The sequence below is a fragment of the Prionailurus viverrinus genome, chromosome A3, assembly GCF_022837055.1.
Source record: "Prionailurus viverrinus isolate Anna chromosome A3, UM_Priviv_1.0, whole genome shotgun sequence".
Classification (NCBI taxonomy): domain Eukaryota; kingdom Metazoa; phylum Chordata; class Mammalia; order Carnivora; family Felidae; genus Prionailurus; species Prionailurus viverrinus.
Genome location: NC_062563.1, coordinates 25,748,943 through 25,757,877, shown reverse-complemented (window position 1 = coordinate 25,757,877; position 8,935 = coordinate 25,748,943). Strand labels below are relative to the sequence as shown.

Genomic DNA, 8,935 nt, shown 5'->3' with positions numbered 1-8,935 from the left:
AACTGGATGGCCGGTGGGGAGGCCCTCCTGGAGGCCAGTTCTCTGCCTACATCCCAAACCATTGAGCAGGCCTCGTGGGTCAGGTGCAGGATCCCTGTGCTGTGGTGGGAGGATGGAGCCCAGACCAAACCTTGCTGTGAGTTCCTTACCTAACTCCCCACCTGTTTTACAAATATGAACCACAAGCCCAGCCTTGAAGGAAATGAGTCTCCCAAAAACATCCCTCAGACAAGTCCTTGGGCAAGATGGCAGGACCGCCCTGCACTGTGGCCTTGCAAAGTCTCCCAGCCCTTGGTGTATATAGGATAACTTAAGATAAGGTAGAGGCTGGGAGACACTTTCCCAGAGGACAGTTGAATCCTAAGGCCAGAATTTCCCACCTGTGTGTGAGCACACTGCCTGGTGCATGGCACATACATAGTAGGTACAAAATGATGGAATGCAGACATCCTCAGGACCTTGAAGAAAGCTAGGCAGAAGGAGCAATCCAGGCAGGGGAGGCATGAGAGAGCCTGTCCTACCATGGAAGCCCCTCATTCCTCTCCCATGACTTTAACAGGTGCATCTCATTTTACAGTCTTGCAGGCACGGACAACTATTATCCCATTAGATTCTTACAATCACATTGAGTGGCACCAGATGGGGGGTGTGCAATTACCTGCCTTTGCCCAGGCAAGGTTGCCCACACCATTTCTGGTGCTGGAAGTCAGTGCACTGGCTCCAAAGACCACCATCCTTCTCCCTCCACCCCAGATAGTCTCTCCTTGCCCATACCTCCATCCCAAGCCTCTTAGCTCAGCTGGGGAGCAAACAGCCCAAAACACCTCTCCCCAAGGGGCGTCTGGCTGGTTGGGTCAGTTAAGCATCCGACTTTGATTTTGGCTCAGGTCATGATCGCATGGTTGGTGAGACTGAGTGCCATGCCATGGGGCTCTGGGCTGACAGTGGAGCCTGCTTGAGATTCTCTCTCTCTCCCGCTTTCTCTGCCTCTTCTGAGTGCACTCTCTCTCTCTCTCTCTCTGTCTCAAAATAAATAAATAAACTTAAAAAAAAAAACAACCTACCTCTCTCATTCACCTGCTCTGGTGGACTAAAGTCTTCCCCAGTAGCATCACTCCTGAAGATCTTTTTTAAGAAAATAAGTTTCCTTATTTTATTCCTCAAATAAAAGTTTAGCTGACACATAAGACAGATGACAAGAGAGGTGCTCTGATTAGAATGAGGCTGGGGGCTAAAGTTCTGGCCCTCTAGTTCTACCTTCTAACAGCAGGCACCTCTAAGGAAACTATGCTCCGTGGAGTTAAGGCACTGAGTTACCCAGGAGGGAGTCCCCAGTGCATGAGCCATCAAAAAACAAGGAGCAGAAAACAAACAAAAAAAAAAAAAAACCAAAAAACAAAAACCAAGGAGCAGAGCGCTAAGAGAACTGAACACAGGATGGATGGGTTTTGACAGCTAGGATAGTAACCGAAAGAATGGGGGAGGAGCATCAAGCTGGCTGAAGTGGTTGAGCTTGCTTCTCCGCTGCTCCCTTCTAGATCTCCGGGTTGTGAGTTCGAGCTCCATGTTGGGTGTAGAGATTACTTAACAAAATGAACGCAGGGAAATTCATCAGAAGAAATAAAGGAGCCCAGAAGGAAGGACACAAAAGGCTCTCACACTTCCCCACCTGCAAAGAGGCAGCACTATTCCCCAGGTGAGGGCTCTGCCTGCTCCACACATAATCCAACACCCAGTCCAGTCCTGTTGTCCTACTTTGTAAATCACTCTCAAATCCACCTGCAATACCACACTGGATAAGGCATCCACCATCTCTCACCTGGATAATTCCAACTGCCTTCTCCCTGGTCTCTCTGCTTCCACTCTGTGCCTCCAGGCTAGACCCCACGTAGCAGCCAGAAGAGACTTCAGAAGATAACCCGAATCATGTCACTCCCTAGTTAAAACCCTCTAACAGCCTCCCATCCATCGTCTTCACCACAGCCCCCAGCCTCTGCCTCCAGTGGTCTCCAGTGGTCTTCCCACCGCCCCCACCCCTCCCTAATCAGTCACACTGGCCTTGACTTGCTCCCCACCAGACTGCTCCCTACCACAGGCTTGCGCAAGCCATTCTCTCTCCATCTTCACCCCACCCTGCATGGGATGGTTTCTTCTCATCCTTTAGATCAACTTAGAAATCATCTCATCTGAGAGGCCCTCCACCACTCCCATCTCAAACCTTAATTTCTTTCAAAACACTTAACACAACTTGTCATTATTTTATTGAATGGTCTGTTTGCTTGTTCTGTGTCTGTCTCTCCGACTACAAATTATAAGGCGAGAGACCATGGCTTGTTGATGCATTCCTGAGCTTGGTACATAGTAGGTGCTTAACAAATATTTGAGGAATACATGGAAGGATGGATGGATGGATGGATGGATGGATGGATGGATGGATGGAAGGGAGGAAGGAAGGAAGGAATGAAGGAAGGAAAGGAGGGAGGGAGGGAAGGAAGGAGGAGAGAAGAGGGAAGGAAAGGAAGGAAAGGAGGGAGGGAGGGAAGGAAGGAGGAGAGAGGAGGGAAGGAAAGGAAGGATGTGTGGTAGATGAATGAACCCATCAGTACTAACCCAGACCCTGCTCACATCTGAGGACACACCACCGCTGGAAACCAGACAGAAGGTAGGGCCAAGGACTTCAGATTTCCATTTGCATGAAGATATATTCCATGGAGAAATAACCCTTATGTGTTAGAGCAAAGAGCTCTTCTAGGTGATGCCTTAAGCAAACAAAACCTAGTTTGAGATGGTAGATGGAGTCAAACTGCTCTTCATTCTAGTGTACATTTATAATTCAGATATTTCACTAAATGACACTCACCGTCCCCCCACAAGAAACCCAAATGTTTGAGTTTGGCAAGAGCAAGCCAGATCTCTCATGGATCAGGAAACTTGAAAATATTCATATTCTTTGAAATGCATATGATAAATTCCCACTTCTGGAGATTTTCTAAAGAAATCGTCAGAGATTCAGAGAAAGATTTAAGGGCAAGACTTGTTGCCACAGCATTGGTTTTGTGATGAAATTTTGGGAACAGGCTACATGTCCAACAATAGACGATTTATTTTTTATGATGAATTCTTAGTAAGAAATGTTGCATAGCCATTAAAGTCACACTTTTATTTTTTTGATGTTTATTTATTTTTTAGAGAGATTGAGAACATGACTGGGGGAGGTGCAGAGAGAGAGAGGAAGACAAAGGATCCAAAAAAGACTCTGTGTTGACAACAGAGAGCCCAATGTGGGGCTCAAACTCACAAACCGTGAGATCATGACCTGAGCTGAAGTTGGATGCCAGAAGGCCCTAAAGTCATGCTTTTAAAGAGCATTTGGTGTCAAAAGAACATGCTCACAAGAACATTTAGATCCCAGATGTGAATATATATAAAGTAATTCAAAATGTTTGTTGTGATTTTCAGATGGCTTGAGTTGGTAGGATTGCAAATGATTTTCATTTTCTTCTTAATATCTTTTCCAAACGTTTTATGATGAACATGGTTGACTTTTATCATTAGGGGAAAAAATGTTCACATTCATTCAATAAATAGGGTATCAAGCATCTACTCTGCCATGTGAGCAAAACAAAGCAAGAATGGTTTATGCCTCATGACACTTGTGAGAGAGATGACATTCAACAATTCAGCCAACAAAGAGACACATAACTGCAAATTCCAGCTATGGCTAAGAGGAAACCTACAGGGGGGTACTAGGAGAGGGCATAATGCCGGGGCAATCTGATTTCAATGAGGTGTCAGGGAAGACTTCTTGGAGAAGATATATGAGCTGAGAACTGCAGGATGAGTAAGTTAAGCAAAATGTGGAGGAAAGGGATCTAGGCCATGGGACCAGAATGTACAAAGGTCCTAAGATGGGAACAAGCTAGGTACACCCAAAAAACTGAAAGAAAGCCAGTGTAGCTAAAGGGATTAGCAAGAAGTGTTAGAGAGGCAGACAGGAGTCAAACCAGACAGAGGCGAACAGGAGCCAAACCAGGGCCAAAAATAAAGGTGTTACAATGTGCAACACTGAATTATTGATGAGTATTAAGCAAGAGAGCTATGTGATCTGAATTACGTCATATATTTTTAAGAAAAAAGGAGACTGAACCAGAGCTTCAAAGCTACAGATCCACAGAGCCTCGGGAGGAAAGCCAGCTAAATCCAGCGACTGTTTTAGCATGAGAAGTCAGAGGATTCATCCTGAGCCCATCCAAACTGACCACCTGAGGGAGCCCATATCTGCCCAACGCCAGTCTGAAAAGGAGTAGAGATAGGAGAAAGGAAGGCTGAAGACAGAAGGAACTCTGGCCTCATGTATGGCTGTCACTTTAAACACTCAGAGCCACTTTCTAATCTGATTCCTATAACCATTACATAACCGAAGGCAAGGACATGTTAGCCTATTTGACAAACAGAGAAACTGAGAAGTGGGCCCATTCATTTGTTCATTCATTAATTTGTCCAACATTTACTACCCACTGAGTGGAGACAAAAATGTACAAGGTAAGTAAGACATGTCCCAGCCCTCAAGAATCTCATGGGCTAAGGGAACAAGAAGATAAATGACATGTCCTAAGTCAAGGCTTTGGCTTCAGGCACATCCTGGGCTTGAAGCCCAACCTGTCACTTCTGTGGAAAAGTCACTTAACTTCTGAGCCACAGCTTCTTCATCTCTAAATGGAGACATGGGTGATGGTGGTGATGCTGCTGTTGATGGCGGTAACAGGTCGTCGTAAGGGCAGAAAGTATTTTCTGAGTGCGCACTAGTTAGGGGTTTGGTGGTTATGGTCACAGCCTATGACTCAAGGTTCAGTGTGATTTCCATGACATGACCTTTCTCTCTTTCCCAGGCCAACCTAATGCCCCCCAGTGTAAAACCCAAGCTGGCTCAATCCATGGGCAAATGTCACCATAGTGACACCTGCAGCTATATGTGGAGTCAAATTATTGCACTTCCAGAATAGGATGCCTACTAGCAGCAATGTATAGCCAGTGATGGCAAAGTCGTGACAGGTGCTCAGAGGGAGAGCAGCAAAGACAAGGTGCCTGTCAGCTACTTGCCCCCTGGGGATAGTGAAAAGCTCCTCTCAGCATAGATACACTCAACTCTGGCCTACAAAGTGGAGACCACAGGCCTGACACTGGACAGTGCCACCTGTGCAGCAACTGGGTAAAACAAAGAACAGAGTCGACACACAGACATTAGCAAATGTGTCCTGGAGGTAAATACTTAGTCTTTTGAAACCTCTTATGCATTTGTGACAAGGTATATTCACAAATACAGTTGCAGTAGAACGTATCAAGAAAACTCTATCCTTCCACCAAAAAATGAAAACTCAGAGTAACATTAAAATATCTCTATATCTGCCCTTATTTTGGTAAAAGCACTATAAAGGATCCTTTTTTTCTTGTAAAGAAACAATAAAAAAATACATATTTTCTTGTTGCAAACAAGGTATGAATAGTTGCCAAAATCTAGGGGAAATCTAGGGAAATTATTTAAATCTGAGAGAGAAGTGGGTGAAAAAAACTGAAAATGGCTGATGCAATAGTAAAAAAGTCATGATGATGGTGATGACAGTAAATTATGGAATAGTCACATATGCTAAGTTTGATGCTAATCTTGTAACATATTTCATCTCGCTTAACCCTCATGACAATCCTATATAGGTATACTACTATCCCTACTTTATGGATGAGGAAACTAAGACACAGAAAAGTTGGATAATGCCCAAGACCAAACACCAGTAAGTAGCTGAACCAAGACTCACACCCAAAGCCTGTACACAAAAACCTTGTCGCCTCCTAAAACAATGATTCTTTGCCTTTGATAACTCACAAAGCCCACTGAAAATCTCATAAGAGACATGTATCCTAAGAAATGAAAACTGACCCAAATTTTACAAGCAATTTAAGAGTATGCAGGGATACAAGTTCCCTGCAGGAGGTCCCTGTGAATTCCTGTTATTGGCCAAGATCTGAGATTGATTATACCAGAGCAGGAAACTGAGGCAAGACCACTGAGTTCCAGGGATCAGAAAAACATAGACAAGCATATAAATGTGTGCACAGGTGTGTGTATATCACTAAAGAAACACCTGTGAAAGGTCAAAATCCTGATGCCCGTCAGCAGGACATGCACAGCTCAGCCACATCTATGGAGACATCCTCACACAGAGGCCATTAAGAATTAGTACCTGCCTTATCATCTGCAATTGTGATCTCAGCCAAGCCTTGGCCAGCCTTGAAAGGGTCCTCTCTTTCAAGAGTCAGCAGGTCAAATCACTTAGGGCTTGGGAACAAGCAGGCCCTTTGCCCGGTGTGATAAGCCACCGTGAGTGAAAGAGCTTCCCATAGATTATGGATTAGCAGAATCCAATGACTGCCCCACCTCCAAAGGTTGAAGGAGAGAAAGACAAAGAATGGGGAGGCCCCAAGGGCCATCAGGGGCTGCATCCGGGATGTGCCCTTTCCCAACCCCTGGAGTTGGAGTCATTCATTGGGTCCAGAGAACCACTAGAGGAAGTAAAATCAAGGGCCACATCCACCAACCGATGTCACAATTTTTGCCTAAAAGATGACTCAATTTCCCTCAGATGCCCAAGAAAAATAAGACCCAAGGCAGCTGGGTTTTGTCTTCTACTTATCATATATAAAACTCTATGTTCTGCCTTTTGAGAAAAGGTCAACTGTCATTTGTTCTTTGCATCTGACATTTCAGCAAAGCCCCAAATGGAACATTTGGCAAATGAAACTATAGCTGAGATTCACAGTATGGGAACTCCCATGGGGTTGAAGAGGGCCCTACAGCAAACATGCTGAGCTTGCTTCAGGGCAGGGATCCGGAATAATTCTGGACTAAGCTTCAGGTAGAGAGAGGCAGGAGATGATTCTGACTAACCAACCCCTTAGTCAAAATTATCTCCCTCTCCCATACTCTTGCACTGTAAAGCTGTAGTAACACCACAGGCTGGTCATATAGGATGTACAAAATCACAAAATTTCAAGTGGTAGGAACCTAACAGATGACTAGGCTTTCTCTGAAATAGAGGCCAGAGGCCAGAGAACAGTCTTTAAAGTTTTAGGAGCCATTAAATGAGATGACAGATGAGAAAGAGCCTAGAATTCTTGAATACAAATGAGCACCACTATTCAAGTTTCATTCCAAGTGCGATTAGGGAAAGGAAAGGGGACTGAGCAAATTTTATAACTCCCATGCCTAAAATCCCCTAGACATGCCTTCATGCTCTCACCCACTGCAGACACTGTGTATATTCCAATCTTCCTACTTCCATCACTTCTCCCTGAAATCTTTGCAAGTTTGGATGCTTCCAACTGCACACATCTCATATAAAATGTCACTTGACCAGAAGTCTGTCCGTAAACACCCTTTCCGGAGGGATCCCATCCCCTCTCCCTCAGATCCCCACCCTAGCACTGGTCAATGCTGAGTGCCAACCATGGCCAGGGCATGGCACTGGCACCATAAAGGACTCTCACTGGGTTGGCACCTGCCAGCCTTAAACACCCCTCTACTCTTGCCATTCACCCAGTACCCACCTGACTCAAAGAAAACAGGCTTGTGAAGGTTTAAAATAAGGAAGGGACAGATACTTGGCCTGGCTGCATCTCCAAAAAAGTTCCAAGCACCTTGAACATCTCTCAGAAAGACGCTGACAAATGTCACAACCATTAGCAGGTGTTGATCTTGGAAGTCAGCCTATATCATGCCACCCTTATCAGCACACTTGGATCACGTCCCTGCATGTCTGACAACTTCTGCAAGAGACACTGGTCTATAAAATGAGATGTAGCTTTCCTCTGACAGTTCACAAGCAAGAGCAGGAGGGGAGGCAGCTTCCAAAAACGTTCTCCCATCCACATCGACCCATCAGCGTTGGACAAGGTAAGAACTTGCTACATCAAAATTCACGAAAGAGGGGTGCCTGGGTGGCTCAGTTGGTTACGTGTCCAACTCTTGATTTCAGCTCAGGTCATGATCTCACGGTTCGTGGGATGGAGCCCCACGTCCAGCTCTGCATTGACAGTGAGGAACCTGCTTAGAATTCTCTCTCTCTCTCTCTTTCTCTCTCTCTCTCTCTCTCCCTCTCTCTGTCCTTCCTGCTCTCACTCTCTCTCTCTCTCAAAATAAATAGTTTTAAAACTTCATGAAAGAGAAATTCAAAACTCTGAGGCAGAAACAAGCATAGGACAGTTCAAGAAAAGAGACCTACTGAGGGTTTTGCATTTAGAATCTCTTTAGCAATGCCCCTCCCTACTGAAATGCACAGCACTGTACCTAGAGTGGTAGGCGTTAACAATTTCCTGCTATGTAACTTCTTTTAAAAGTGGGGATCTCTTGGGGTACCTGGCTGGCTCAGTTCTTGGAGTTGTGAGTTTAAGTCCCACATTGGGTATAGAGATTACTTAAAAATAAAATCTTTTTTAAAAAAGGGAGGATCTTAAATGTCCATCAACAGATGAATGGATAAAGATGACATGCATGTATACACACACACACATACATACACATACATACATACACATACTGGAGTATTACTCAGCAATCAAAAAGAATGAAATCTTGCCATTTCCAAGTATGTGGATGAAACTAGAGGGTATTGTGCTAAGCAAAATTAGTCAGAGAAAGACAAATATCATATGACTTCACTCATATGAGGGCTTTAAGATACAAAGCAGATGAACAGAAGGGAAGGGAAGCAAAAATAATATAAAAACAGGGAGGGGGACAAACCAGAAGAGATTAATAAATATGGAGAACAAACAGGGTTACTGGAGGGGTTGTGGGAGGGGGGATGGGCTAAATGGGTAAGGGGCATTAAGGAATCTACTCCTGAAATCATTGCTTCACGATATGCTAACTAACTTAGATATA

The 8,935-nt window shown here is 44.6% G+C and overlaps 1 protein-coding gene across 6 annotated transcripts in view; it reads right to left on the bottom strand.

Annotated features, from left to right (window-relative positions):
* CDK5RAP1 (CDK5 regulatory subunit associated protein 1) overlaps window positions 1-8,935 on the bottom strand; it is a 233,106-nt gene that overhangs the window by 158,234 nt on the left and 65,937 nt on the right. The window lies entirely within an intron of this gene.